This window comes from Crocuta crocuta, unplaced genomic scaffold (assembly GCF_008692635.1).
Source record: "Crocuta crocuta isolate KB4526 unplaced genomic scaffold, BGI_CrCroc_1.0 scaffold549, whole genome shotgun sequence".
NCBI lineage: Eukaryota > Metazoa > Chordata > Mammalia > Carnivora > Hyaenidae > Crocuta > Crocuta crocuta.
In genome coordinates this window covers 2,101,858-2,115,127 of record NW_027529169.1, presented here as the reverse complement: position 1 = coordinate 2,115,127, position 13,270 = coordinate 2,101,858, and positions in this window count along the sequence as shown.

Here is a 13,270-nt window from a genome sequence, read left to right as displayed (position 1 = left end):
CTGTACCGAAGTCAGACACTTAACTGACCGAGTCACCCAGGTGCCTCTCTCTTCACTTTCTGTTGGGGTTCTTTGCCTCTGCTAGATGACACCAAGAATTACTGAGCCATTCTGATTCTTACATAGAAGTGGAGAAAGTCAACACTGCCAAAAATAATCCTTATTCAAGGGACTGAATATTGCCCAATTCCATATTTCAAGTGGGCAATTATTTTTAATGTTTTTATTATTTTATTTTTGAGAGAAAGACAGACCGCTAGCAGGGGAGGGGCAGAGAGAGACACACACACAGAATCTGAAGCAGACTCCAGGCTCTGAGCTGTCTGCACAGAGGCCAACACGGGGCTCGAACTCATGGAGTGTGAGATCATGACCTGAGCCACAGTCGGATGCTCAACCGACTGAGCCACCCACATGCCCCTCAATTTTAGGTGACATCCTACACCGTTCTCACGGGGTTCCAGTGGGGCTGGACCCTAGTTACCCACAGTGATAAGCCAGCTCAGTAACACTTAGTCTCTTTCCCTATTTCATTATTTTCATTTCCCAGTCTTGCTTATTTCCCAAAATAAAACCTCCTATCAGTAAGGCCTTGTCAGTCTCTGCTTTTGGAGGGAACAGAAGCAAAGACTACTGTGACTTCGTGTCTCACCAGCACTTAGTGTGGTTCCCAGTTCTCAACAGATATTTGTTCACTGATGCATAACTGAATGAATGGACTTCTTTTCCAATTATACTTCTTTATTAAAACTGCTTTTTATTTCATTAAATCATAATCATTGGGGCACCTGAGTGGCTCAGTCGGTTAAGTGTCAGACTTCAGCTCAGGTCATGATCTTATGATTCGTGAGTTTGAGCCCGGCATCAGGCTCTGCACTGGTGGTGTAGAGCCTACTTGGGATTCCCTCTCTCCCTCTCTGCCCCTTCCCTACTTGCACTCTCTCTCTCTCTCTCTCTCTCTCTCAAAATAAGTAAACGTTTTTAAAAAAAAAAAACTATAATCACTTGAAAAGTTAGGGGTGAAGTTTCATAGCTGCTAACTTCTACATAAAATACTAGCCACAGAGGAGAGAAACATAACAGTAGCATCTACCCAGATTTCAGTCAGTGAAGTTTCACCCAGATTTCAGTCAGTGAAGTTTCGCAGCTTATTACAGTCAACCAAGAGAGGATCCCCGAATTACTAATATGAAATTTATTGTCCCATACACAATGACACTTAAGCACTAAGCGGTGGCTTGTTGATGATTTGAACACTAAAGCAAATAAAAGTCTTAAAACATTATAAAAATTTAAAGATTTTGTTAGGAAATCACCAACAGCTATGACTATACAATCATGTTTTCCCAAACAATGTGACTTCAGCCCCAAAATAAATCTTCATATCTAAAACAACTATAATATAATATGCCAACCAGTAATTTTATATTATCATACAATCAGAAGAGAAGTAACCAGTTTTTAGGATAATAAAAAAATGTTAGTAATAAAGCATTATTATGAAATATGGGGCAACATTCTGTTACCATGGGCCTTGTTTTTAGATCGATGATTTAATAAAAATTCATGTGTCCCTTCCTATTTATTTTTAAAAAGAGATAAAAACCTACCACAGTAAAATGCCTCTAGGTCTATGCACAGTGTTTCAGAAATAAAAAAAATAATAAATTATCAAAGGATGGCAAAAGCTTCAGCTCATCCAAAGAGCTCCTCCTACTGTTTTCTCAAAATATAAAAGGAGCCTGAAGAGAGGAACTTGCACTAAAAAGCCAGAACATGACAAAATCAAGGAGCAGAAACTAAGGGAGTTAACGCTTCCGAGTCAGAGCTGGGTCCCTGGTGCCCTGAGCAAGATGAGCTGAAGGTCAAACTGACACCAAAGGGCTTCCTGAGATTCTCAGGTCCCTCTTTCCCCTACAAACTGCCTTATCCAGTAACTGTGCCTACTTGCAATTATAGGGGCTTTCTGGCAATAATAGCTTAACTCAAAAACTTCAGCTCTATTCTGGCAATAGCTTGAAATAGAGTCATGGGAGAGAATTCTTTTTTTAGTGTTTATTTTTGAGAGACCACAAGCCAGGGAGGGAGAGAGGGGGACAGAGGATCCTAAGCGGGCTCTGCGCTGACAACAGCAAGCCTGATGTGGGACTCGAACTCATGAGCCCTTAGGATCATGACCTGAGCAGAAGTTGGACACTCAGCCCACTGAACCACCCAGGTGCCCCTGAGAGAGAAATTTTTAACAAGGCATCCCTTCTCATCGTCTTCAAATGCTCCTTCAAGGGCAATCTCTTTGCCCACAAATCATCTTGAAGAGGAAACAAAAGGTTTAACCCAGGCATAAAGCAATTATTTTTAAAACGAGTGGTTAGTAATAAGTTTCTAACTTAACTTAGAATTAATTTTTAATTAATTCTAATTACTTAATTAACCTCTGACATTTTTACTGAACGTGTAGTAGATGTTTTTCAACCCATGGACATGAGGATACACACCTGAAAACTATAATGTGCAGAAAATAATAAAGGCTGTAAGGTTACACACCGAACTTAGCATTGGTATGTGCGGGGAGGTGAGGAACAGGGGAGGAGAAAGAATAGAGACTTTTTCTTCTTATTTAATACCATTCTCTGTTGTTTGGATCTTTTACAAAAAGAATGTTTTTATGTGTCACTTCTGAAATTTTATTTTTTAAAGATCATTTACAATAATATTACTATCTGTGATAAACTTACCCATCTAGGTGGTGATCCGTGTTCTCTGGTCACTTTTTCAGTCATTCCACACTAGCTCCTTAAGGAGCATTCCTTAAGGCACCAGCCCCCAAATCTGGCACTGCAGGGGCTTGCTTCAAAGACCATTCTTGCAAAATGAGGCATCTCTGAAGTGCTGATTACATGCCAGGCACTGTCCCAGAAATTTATCAGAACTATGCAACGTAACCCTCACCCAAATTTGTCAGTACTAGGATTATACCCATTCTTCAGATCAGGGAACCAGGAACAGGGAGATTAAGTAAATTGCCCTAGACCATTCAGCTGATATAGGTGGAGCCAAAATTCAAACCCAAACAATTTGGCTTCCAGCCACACCCCTAGTCACTATGCTATTTTATCTCCCTAAAAATGAAAACACTTCCCAGTTTCTGAGGGTTTACAATCTAGTTTGGGAGAACTGGAGCAACCAATCACAGTGCTATGTGCTAAATGGTCTGATGAAGGTATGCACTAAGGGAAATAAAGGAAGAAAATTTGATTGAGTGTTGTCCAGAGGAATGGGAAATGTCAAGAAAGGTTCCCCAGGGGCACCAGGGTAGCTCAATCAGTTGAGTTAGAGCCCCCCTCCCCCCTCCCCCTCNAGAGAGAGAGAAAGGTACCCCAGAGGAAGCCTCCAGGCAAGCAAAGCGCTGGTGTCACCATAGAGCTAAGGGAGGGGAAAGTCATGAACACCTACTGTGCACCTGCTGTTTACCAGGCAGTTGGTGAGTGTTTTACACAGAGCATCTCATTCTGCCCCCATAATAGCCCTATGAAATATGTAGTATTATCCCCATCTTACAAATCAAGAGACTGATGCCCAAAAAGCAAAATAGCTTGCCTAAAACTGAACCAGATCCAACATATGAACCTTTATCTGTCTAACTCAGAAGCCCATGCTCTTTCTACTCCCCACCACCACCCCCATGCACAAACACAGTAGGAGGAGAAAAGGGAGAAATAGCATGTATAGACAACGTATAGACATACATTAAAAACATCCTGGCCAGCCGTCAGGATAAACCTCCATGCTCTCAGAAACCAAAGCCATCCAATCACAGAATGACCTTTCTTATAAGATGAAATTCTAGCCCCAGAAAGCTTTATGCAAATGTTGACATCAGTCTGCCTGTTGAGGAAGGCCTAAGGTGAAAGTTTAGACTACCTGAACTTTAGGGGCCCTTAAATCTAGAGACAATAATATTCCATAGGCTAACTGGGTTTCCACAGTAACATGGGTATTCAGAAGCCACACCTGGCCATAAAATGGAGCGCTGGTTCCGTGTGTTAGACAACATTGTCAGTTCTTTGAAAAAAATAGATCGAGTCTCATCTTCTCTGTCATCCTGGTCAATGGCCTCACTCTTCTCAAGGTCATGCATGACCTTTAAGAGATGAATTTAAGTGACCATTTCTCTTCTCTGTTCTCATCTTACCGTATCTCTCACCAATGTTACACACTTCCTTCTTAAATCACTTTTTTCTTTTGGTTTCCGTAACACCAGATTTCTCCAGCTTTCCATCTACCATGCTGGCTATTCTTTCTCCATCTCTTTTGCTGGCTCCTCCTCCTCTTCCCAACCTCTGGATTGATGTAACCCAGGATGCAGTTCTGGACCGTCTTCTCTTGGATCGACACTCTCTCCTAAAGTCAACTAGTCCAGTCCCTGATCTTCAAATACCATCCATATGCAAATGATGCCATCAGTTACTTACACCTTCAGCTCTGACATACCTGACATCATTGTGTTTTCATGTCCAATAAACATGTGAAACTAACCACATTCAAGTCAAACTAAATGTCCCAGCGCCTAAAATTCTTCTTTCCCATCACAGTAGATTGCTCAGGACAAATACCTCTTCCCCTCAATCCTCACATCTAATCCATCAGTATATCCAATTATTTTCCCCCTCCAAAGTATATGTTGGAATCAACCACTTCTCTGCATTTCAACTATTTCCACTTTAGTCCAAAGATCCTGGACTTACCTGAAATGGCCCAAATTGTCTTCCCGGGGCCACTCTTGCTGCCATTGTCATTCTCCTCACAGTAGCAACAATTTCTCTTGACTCTTCAACAGTTTCTTGACTACACATAGAATAAAATCCAAACTCCTCACTAAGGCCTTACAAGATCCCACAGAGCCCAGCCCTCCCTGCCAGTCTCTCCTTCCTCATTTTCCATTCTCCCACCCTTGCTCACTAGGCTCTAGCCATAAGAGCTCCTTCCAGTGCCTTGAACATGCCAAGTTTGCTGCTGCCTCAGGGCCTTTGCATTTGTGGTTTCCAGTGCTTGGGATGCTCTTCTCCCTCACCTTCTTATAACTGACCCCATCTTATTGAATAACATTCCTTCAGAGTTGTCTTTTCTTATCCACACCCCTCACTCTCAACCACATTATCCCACTTTATTTTCTTCATAGACTCTATGTAAACGTGTTTATTGTCTTTATTCCCACTGGAAAGTAAGCCCTAAAAGAACTAGAATTTCATCCATCATGTTCATCATACCCAGTGCCCAGAATGATGCCTAGCACCAAATAGGTGCTCAATAAATATATGTTGAAGAAACAAATATTAGTATTGGAAAAATGTTTTTGGTTCATTGAATCTAGCGATTATTTTAGCCCACAACGGGAGTGGCAAGTGTTAAAAACTTATCATAGGGGCGCCTGGGTGGCTTAGTCGGTTAAGCGTCCGACTTTCGCTTAGGTCATGATCTCGCGGTTCGTGGGTTCGAGCCCCGCGGCGGGCTATGTGCTGACTGCCAGCTCAGAGCCTGGAGCCTGTTTCAGAGTCTGTCACTCCCTCTCTCTCTGACCCTCCCCTGCTCACGCTGTCTCTCTCTCTCTCCTAGAAATAAATAAAAATATTTAAAAAAAAAAAAGAACTTATCATAGACAAGTGACTACTGAGTCCTGACTTGCTCAAGTTGCCCTAACACGTTTATAACAGATTTGCTAGTGGTGCTGGAAGAGATTGCAGCCAGTAACCCAGAGGCTCAATTCCTTTTGTTTTGCATCCTCAGTTTCTTAATGTAGGAAAAAGACTTTAAATGATTAATTGACCTGTTTCTTTCTTTCTGGCACAGTGCACTTCCGTGAAACACAGAGACATCAAGGCAGAAAGCCTGAAAATGGTGTCAATTTGGGCCAAGACATGAATTATCTGATTTATATTGTCAGATAAGTGTCTTGTTCCTCTAGGAAACTATCCAGAGTAATGTTATGAGCCACTTCCAATTTCATATGAAAAACACCCTTGTGGACATTCTCTGCAATTCCTAGTGAGTTCATAGTTCCATTGCAAGCACGTTTCCAGAAATGTCCGCTGGTTTTCAATAGTAAAGTAAACCTCATAAGGAGGATAAGGATTAGGTGTTATCAATATAAAGAGAAAATAATCATTCTTAATCATGACTGCATTATGTGAAAAAATGATTTCCTTGCATTGGATTTTTGGCTTAAACCGTTCTACTGAAATTGACTTCTGAAAAGTTGTCTCAGGTAACTTATTTACAGTCATGATGTGGAAAAACACAATTTGCCACCAGTATCCTATTATTTCTACACTGCTCAGTTATTTGTGACCTGAATAAATAAGGCCTGCTGCTTTAATAGGATGAGAAGGCTGCTAAGATATGTAGAAGCTAACATAAAACCTCTTGTCTGTTCTCTCCAAGAAGATGAACTCTGTTAGATGAAGGTCATGATAGTTATAGGTCATAGGTCACACTTCGCAAAGCAGGGCTGGGTGCCCAGGCTCTTTCCATGCAGAGCCCTACTTCAAAGAGGCACACAGGGTGAAGTCATCATGGGACTGACTTACAGAAGGCAACTCAAAAGGAAAGATCTATTTTTTGCTATAGGCACCTGAATGCCTCAGGAAAATAGATTTCCAAGATGGAATTATCTGGATTCTATTTCATCATTTTCACATTTCCTTTTGCATATCTAATCACAACTGAATATTTCATTTCCAACTCCTTTATTAGTGGTGCAACTATGAATGGATTTCATTTTCCCTTTTGGTAGTGTTCTACATTGCTTGATAAGGCTTTAAAAGATTCTTCAAGAAAGAATGTCAGAATCAGGTGAAATATCACATCTCTAGAGAAGACAGGCAACAGATTACTCAGGCTTAGTGAGAACTTCCCAGCCATCAAAATTACTGAAAACATCTGCAATTCTTCCTTCTTCCAACACCAAATCCTTTGACCAATCCCCTGATACAGATATCCACATCCTTCATTTGTTCTCATTCACCTAACAAATCACATGAAGATATGATGCACTGACGAGATGAAATTGAGTGTGTGTGCACACTTGCGTGTGAAAAGGAGAATATCTGTTTTCCCAAGGTGTGTCAAAGATGTATGATTCTTAATGACTTCTATCTAGGATTTACTTGTAACCAAATGTTTAAATTTCTCATCTTCTGAGCATCCAAGCCATACTGAATTAATGGAAGAAAAACGTAATTGTTCGCTAGGGGAACGAAACAGAATGCCACAGTAAGAAATCATTGGAAACTCTGTTAGCCACTAGCACCATCTTACTCAAAAAATCGGAGAAATAAGATCACAGGAATTAGAGTTCCATTCCCATTCAAACTAACAGCATTTTCACCTCCTCATTTGAACTGTCAAGTCTTCTACAACAGGGTCTGTGTCATACCTCTGGGTCCTAACCCAATGCCCTACAAACAGAAGGAGCTGAATACATGTTTTGGGATAATGATATAATAATGAACCAATTTCCGTCGTTCCTACTATGAAATATATTCCTTCTATGTAGTGATTAGACCCATGTTTCCCAAAACATGTGCCACAGAAAGTACAACATGTCTGGCAATATTGAGGTGTTCTATTAAAAATGGAAGGAGGGGCACTTGGGTGGCTCAGTTGGTTAAGCGTCTGACTTCAGCTCAAGTCATGACTTCACTGTTCTTGTGAGTTCGAGCCCCACGTCAGGCTCTGTGCTGACAGCTCAGAGCATGGAGCCTGCTTCAGATTCTGTGTCTTCCTCTCTCTCTGCCCCTCCTCTGCTCATGCTCTGTCTCTGTTTCTCAAAAATAATAAATAAAAACATTAAGAAATATCTTAATGGAGGGAGAGAAGGCTCATTAGCCAATTAAGATTAAGAAACCTGAGATGTAGGTTAAATGTTTCCCTGCCACATAATTTCTTAAGAAATTTTAGAACGTTTTTCTGCATTGTGAAACTGTAAAAATGATTAAGGTTTGCAACATTTTGCAAAAATTTTTTAATAAGGAGAACTTAAGAAACCTTGAAGGGCACCGATGTCTTTCAGAACAAAGTCTGGGAAATGCTGCACGAGACCAATGTTAAATGAATACACTGTTGGCAAGAACAGCGTCCATGCCCTTTCCCACAACTTCAGTGGGTTTTGTTTCTTTCATTTGTACGCAGATGAAAAGAACACCTCCCCCACAGGGTTGTCATGCGATTGAAATGAAATCAACCATATAAACTACAAAGCCCAGCACAAAGCAGGCCCAGGCTGAACGCTCTTTCTCCGCCCACAGGGCAGTACTGTGGGGAAAATTAAAATGTCCTGAATTTCACTAGACCCATACACACCCTTGAGGACAGAACTATAGCATGTGACACTCTATTCTTTGGTTCAAGGGTCAAGTCAGGCCAGCCATGGCCATCTCCCACCCAAATGGGATTTTCACTTCCTTCACTTAGTAAAAGTTCACCCGCCAGAGCCTTTGCTAATTAGACCTATGATCACTCCCACCGTCACAAATACTTGCAGAGACCCCAGCATTCAGACATAAGCCAAAATATAGTACTTCCAGTTGCCAGGATTGGCTAAAGTACATTTCTTAGCCAAGCATCTTGGGCAGAAGAAATACATCATTTAGAGCAACGCAAGAGCTGAACAGCACCCCAGAACCGTGTTTAGCTTCTAATCTGTTTTAGCAACACTGCATGGTGAGGTTGACTACAATAAATATTTCAATAAAATCTAAGTTGCAAAAAGCTTTGCAAAGAGGAGTCTTTTGTGACTCAAAATCCATCAGTGATACATTACCACCCTCTGCTGGCCAAGGCTTCCAACAGCTCGGGGTGTTCAATACTGCTTTTGCTGTTTTTTTGTTTTGTTTTGTTTTGTTTTGTTTTGTTTTGTTTTGTTTTAAGAACATGCAGTGTTTCACTTTGATTCCATGTTTTTTACACATAAATTAGTAAAAAAAAAATACGTCAGTAGAATGGCAATCAGAATGCACGGAATTGTTTAAAATTATTATCTCTAGCGTTCCTTTTATATATATATATAATTTATTGCCAAGTTAGCTAACATACAGTGTGGAGTAGATTCCCCTCATATATCACTTCATACAACACCCAGTGCTCATCTCTTGTGTTTCATTCCTCATCTCAAAGAGGTGTTTTGGTCTAAACAAGAAATTTCCTATTGATCTGTAATCAGGGAGAGCGTTTAAACTGTAAAATATTCCACAAATGGCATTTTGCACAGGCATCTCGCTAGCACAGAATATAGGTTCCAATTTTTACTCATTATAGATTTAATTTATGCCTCATTTTACATGGTCTATTTCTGAGGTTGCCAGATCTAGCAAATAAAAGTATGTTCCCTGTACTTGCATGGGACATATTCATGCTAAATACTTACACTAAAAAATACTAAATTATTGAGTAAAAAAAGCATCCACTGTTAATCTGAAATTCAAATTTAACTGGGGTTCCTGTATTTTATCTGGCAAACTTACCTATTTTCACATGTACTCTGATTTCATAATTGAAATTGTCTTCTCTTGTGACATTCAGTGTTTACCCTACCAACATAATGAATAAAAGCAAAACATCTCTTTTTCTGTTTTCTGTTCCTTCACATTTTGTGAGACACTGATTAGTTTTAATAGATCAAAGCTTAAAGAATAAGAGACACCCGGGCGGGGGGTGGGGGGGGCGCTCAGCCAGTTGAGCATCTGACTTTTGATATGGGCTCAGGTTGTCATCTTTCTGTCGCAGGATGGAGCCCCGTGTTGGGTCCCACCCAGAGTGTGGAGCCTGCTTGGGATTCTCGCTCTCTCTTTCCCTCTCTGCCCCTTCCCTGCATGCATGCTCTCTGTCTCTCTCAAACTAAATAAATAAACTTAAAAAAAAAAAAGGTTTAAAGCAAAAGATTGAATTAAGGTCATCTAGGCATGAGCTTAAAAGCATTTTTTCTTTTAAAAAAAGTTATTTAATTAATAAATGGATTCAATGAGAGAAACCTGAATTCTTAGGCTTCTTTTAAGCAGCAACAAAGTTACTACATGAAACGGATAAAATGTTTTGTTTTGTTTTGTCTGGTCTTGTTTTGTTTTGTTTTGTTTTGTTTTCAGAACGGTAAATTAGAAAATAAGGGCACCTCGCTGCATCATGAGCCTAAGGCAGTGACTCTCAAGCCTGTACAGCAGAGTTACCTATGGAAGTTTTAAAACTCAAGGACACGGAGGCTCCACCTCCAGGCCAATTAAATCAGATTCCCTGACATTGGAATCCCAAAGAATCTAATGGCTTAAAAGCAGCTCAGGCAATTTTATTATGTAGCCAGGGTGGCCAACCACTGGGGCCATCAAGTCCCTTCAGGGAATGCTTCCTACCTTTGATGTGCAGGTGAATCAATAGAGATTGATTTGGTAGAATATGGTCTTTTCCAACTGGCTTCCAATTGATGCAGTTACTGCTAGGCAAAGGATCTCGCTTTGAGGAGCAAGATTTAAGGAGAGGCCAAGAAAGAAAAGGCAGTTTGTTTCAAGATGGAATTGTGTGTCTATGTGAATTGAAGATGCAGATTACAGAAAGGAAGGAAGGAAAAGAAAATGCAGATTGCTATAACCACATTGCTGTAATGATAACTGCCATAGAAATAGAGGAGGAGGGACAGTGAAAGGAAAACTTATCTGCAATGGGTTACTGTATCATTTTCAGTTATCTTACTGTTTTCTGTCACAATATCCCTCAAAGGCCAAAACGAGCTAATATCTGCTCCCCAGCTACTTCTTCAGGAATGGTATGAGATTTGCACTAGATCATTTTGTATGCAGCATCTTAAATATGCAGTAATTTAAAGCATACACACTTAGGGGCGCCTGGGTGGCTTAGTCGGTTAAGCGTCCGACTTCAGCTCAGGTCATGATCTCACGGTTCATGGGTTCGAGCCCGGCGTCGGGCTCTGTGCCGCCAGCTCAGAACCTGGAGCCTGCTTCAGATTCTGTATCTCCCTCTCTCTCTGACCTTCTCCTGCTCATGCTCTCTCTTTCCCAGAAATAAATAAAACTTTAAAAATAAATAAATAAATAAATAATACACACTTAGATCATATTAGAGTTTAGTTCCTAGCTCATTTCCATTAGACCTTTTTTAACCACTTCAGTCTGTTGGAGCTTAAAGCAGCAATACGCAGATTGTTCAACCAGGTGAAACTGATCAAATCAACCCTTGAAAGTGTAATTGGTAAATCTCCTCATGTGCTTTTGAAAAATTAATCAAGACAGGTTTGGTGAACCTTTGCTGAAAGAGTCTCTTTAGGACAAATGACTTGGTTCCCAATGTATTGTCATAAAGGAAGAACTCCAGCTGCAAATCCCAAGGTGACCCACATATCTCGCTTGGATGGCGCATAATGACTACTTAAACACTGCAAATAATTCTGCTGGTTTAAAATCAATTTGGTTAATACAATTAAATGACACTATTTGATCATCAGGCTCAGAAACTATCAATTTGACTCAGGCATTAATATTTTAATATGGAAACAGCCACTATAATCTTTCAATGCCTTCTAATAACGTTCAATAGAGGTATGTTGTAGAAAGCAGTGCATATAGTGTTGTCTTTAAAAATCTCTCCAGAATTGGTCATGAGAATTGGTATTAAAATATTTATTCCTCAAGTACTCATAAAGCAATCAGAGCTAATGCCTATCTAAGGCCTTTTGCCTGTGCTCACCGGAGAAGGCAGAGGAGCCACAAATGGTCCCTCAGGTTCCACTAGATGGCCAGTCTCCCCATCCCACCACTGCCAAAGTGCAAGACTTAGAACACACACGTATGGTCAACGATATTTTCAGTTCTCATTTTAAATTATTTTAATGTTTATTTATTTTAGAGAGAGAAAGAGAGAGACAGAGCACAAGCAGGGGAGGGGCAGAGAGAGAGGGAGACACAGAATCCAAAGCAGGCCCCAGGCTCTGAGCTGTCAGCACAGAGCCCGACGCAGGGCTCAAACTCACAAACCATGAAATCATCACCAGAGCTGAAGTCAGACGCTTAACCAACTGAGCCACCCAGACACCCCCAGTTCTCATTTTAATGATTCAGTCAATGGTGTGTAACACAGGTGACCACTCCCTCCCTTGGAATTATCTTCTATTTTTCTTATAGGACACTACCCTTTCTGGTCTCTCTGACCACATTTTCTCTGTCTCTTCTTTCTCTGACAAAACCTTAAACGCTGATATTACCCAGTTTCTAAACCTCTGCCATCCTCCCTTCCCATTTTCTTATCCCTTTTCTCCTTACGGCTTCAACTCTCACCCATAAGGTGATTAGTCCATCTGTAACTCCAGGCCTGGCCTCTACTCCAAGGTCTTGGTCCATACTGTTCAACAGGGGAGCTACTAGGTACAGATAGCAAATAAACTTAATTAAAATTAAACAAAAATTGGGACACCTGGGTGGCTCAGTCGGTTGAGTGTCCAAGTTCAGCTCAGGTCATGATCTCACAGTTCGTGAGTTTGAGCCCCTTATCAGGCTCGCTGCTATCAGTGCAGATCCCGCTTTGGATCCTCTGCCCGTCTTGCTGCCCCTCCCCAACTCATGCGCTGCGCAAGCACTCACTCCTGCTCTCTCTCAAAAATGAATAAAAAGTTATAAAAATAAATAAAAATAAAATTAAACAAACCTTGACATTCCATTCCTCGGTCACACTGGCCACATTTCAATACTCACCCACATATGTCTAGTGTCTACCACATGAGGTAGTTCGGATAAAGAACATTTCCATCGTCACAGAAAGTTCTACCAGACAGCGACAGCTAGTAATACAGGGGCAGACACGCTTCCAAGTCTTATATATCAACTAATTTAAACCTCACATCAGACTTCTGAGGTACTTACAGGAGTCAAAATTATAGAGACAGGAAGCAAAATGTCGGTTGCTGGGGGTGGTCAGGGAGTGAAGATTGGAGAGTTATTGTTTGATGAGAAAGAGTTTCAGTTCTCCGAAATGAAAGTAGTTGTGGAGATGGAGGACGGTGATGTGGGCACAATACAAACGTACTGTGCATACCACAGAACTGCACGCGTAAAAATAGTTAAGATGGTGATTTTTTAAATGTCTGTTTGTTTGTTAATAGACACAGAGAGAGACAGAGACACCATGAGCAGGGGAGGGGCAGAGAGAGAGGGAAAGAGAATCCCAAGGAGGCTCCATGCTCAGCGCTGAGCCTGACACAGGGCTCAATCTCACAGTG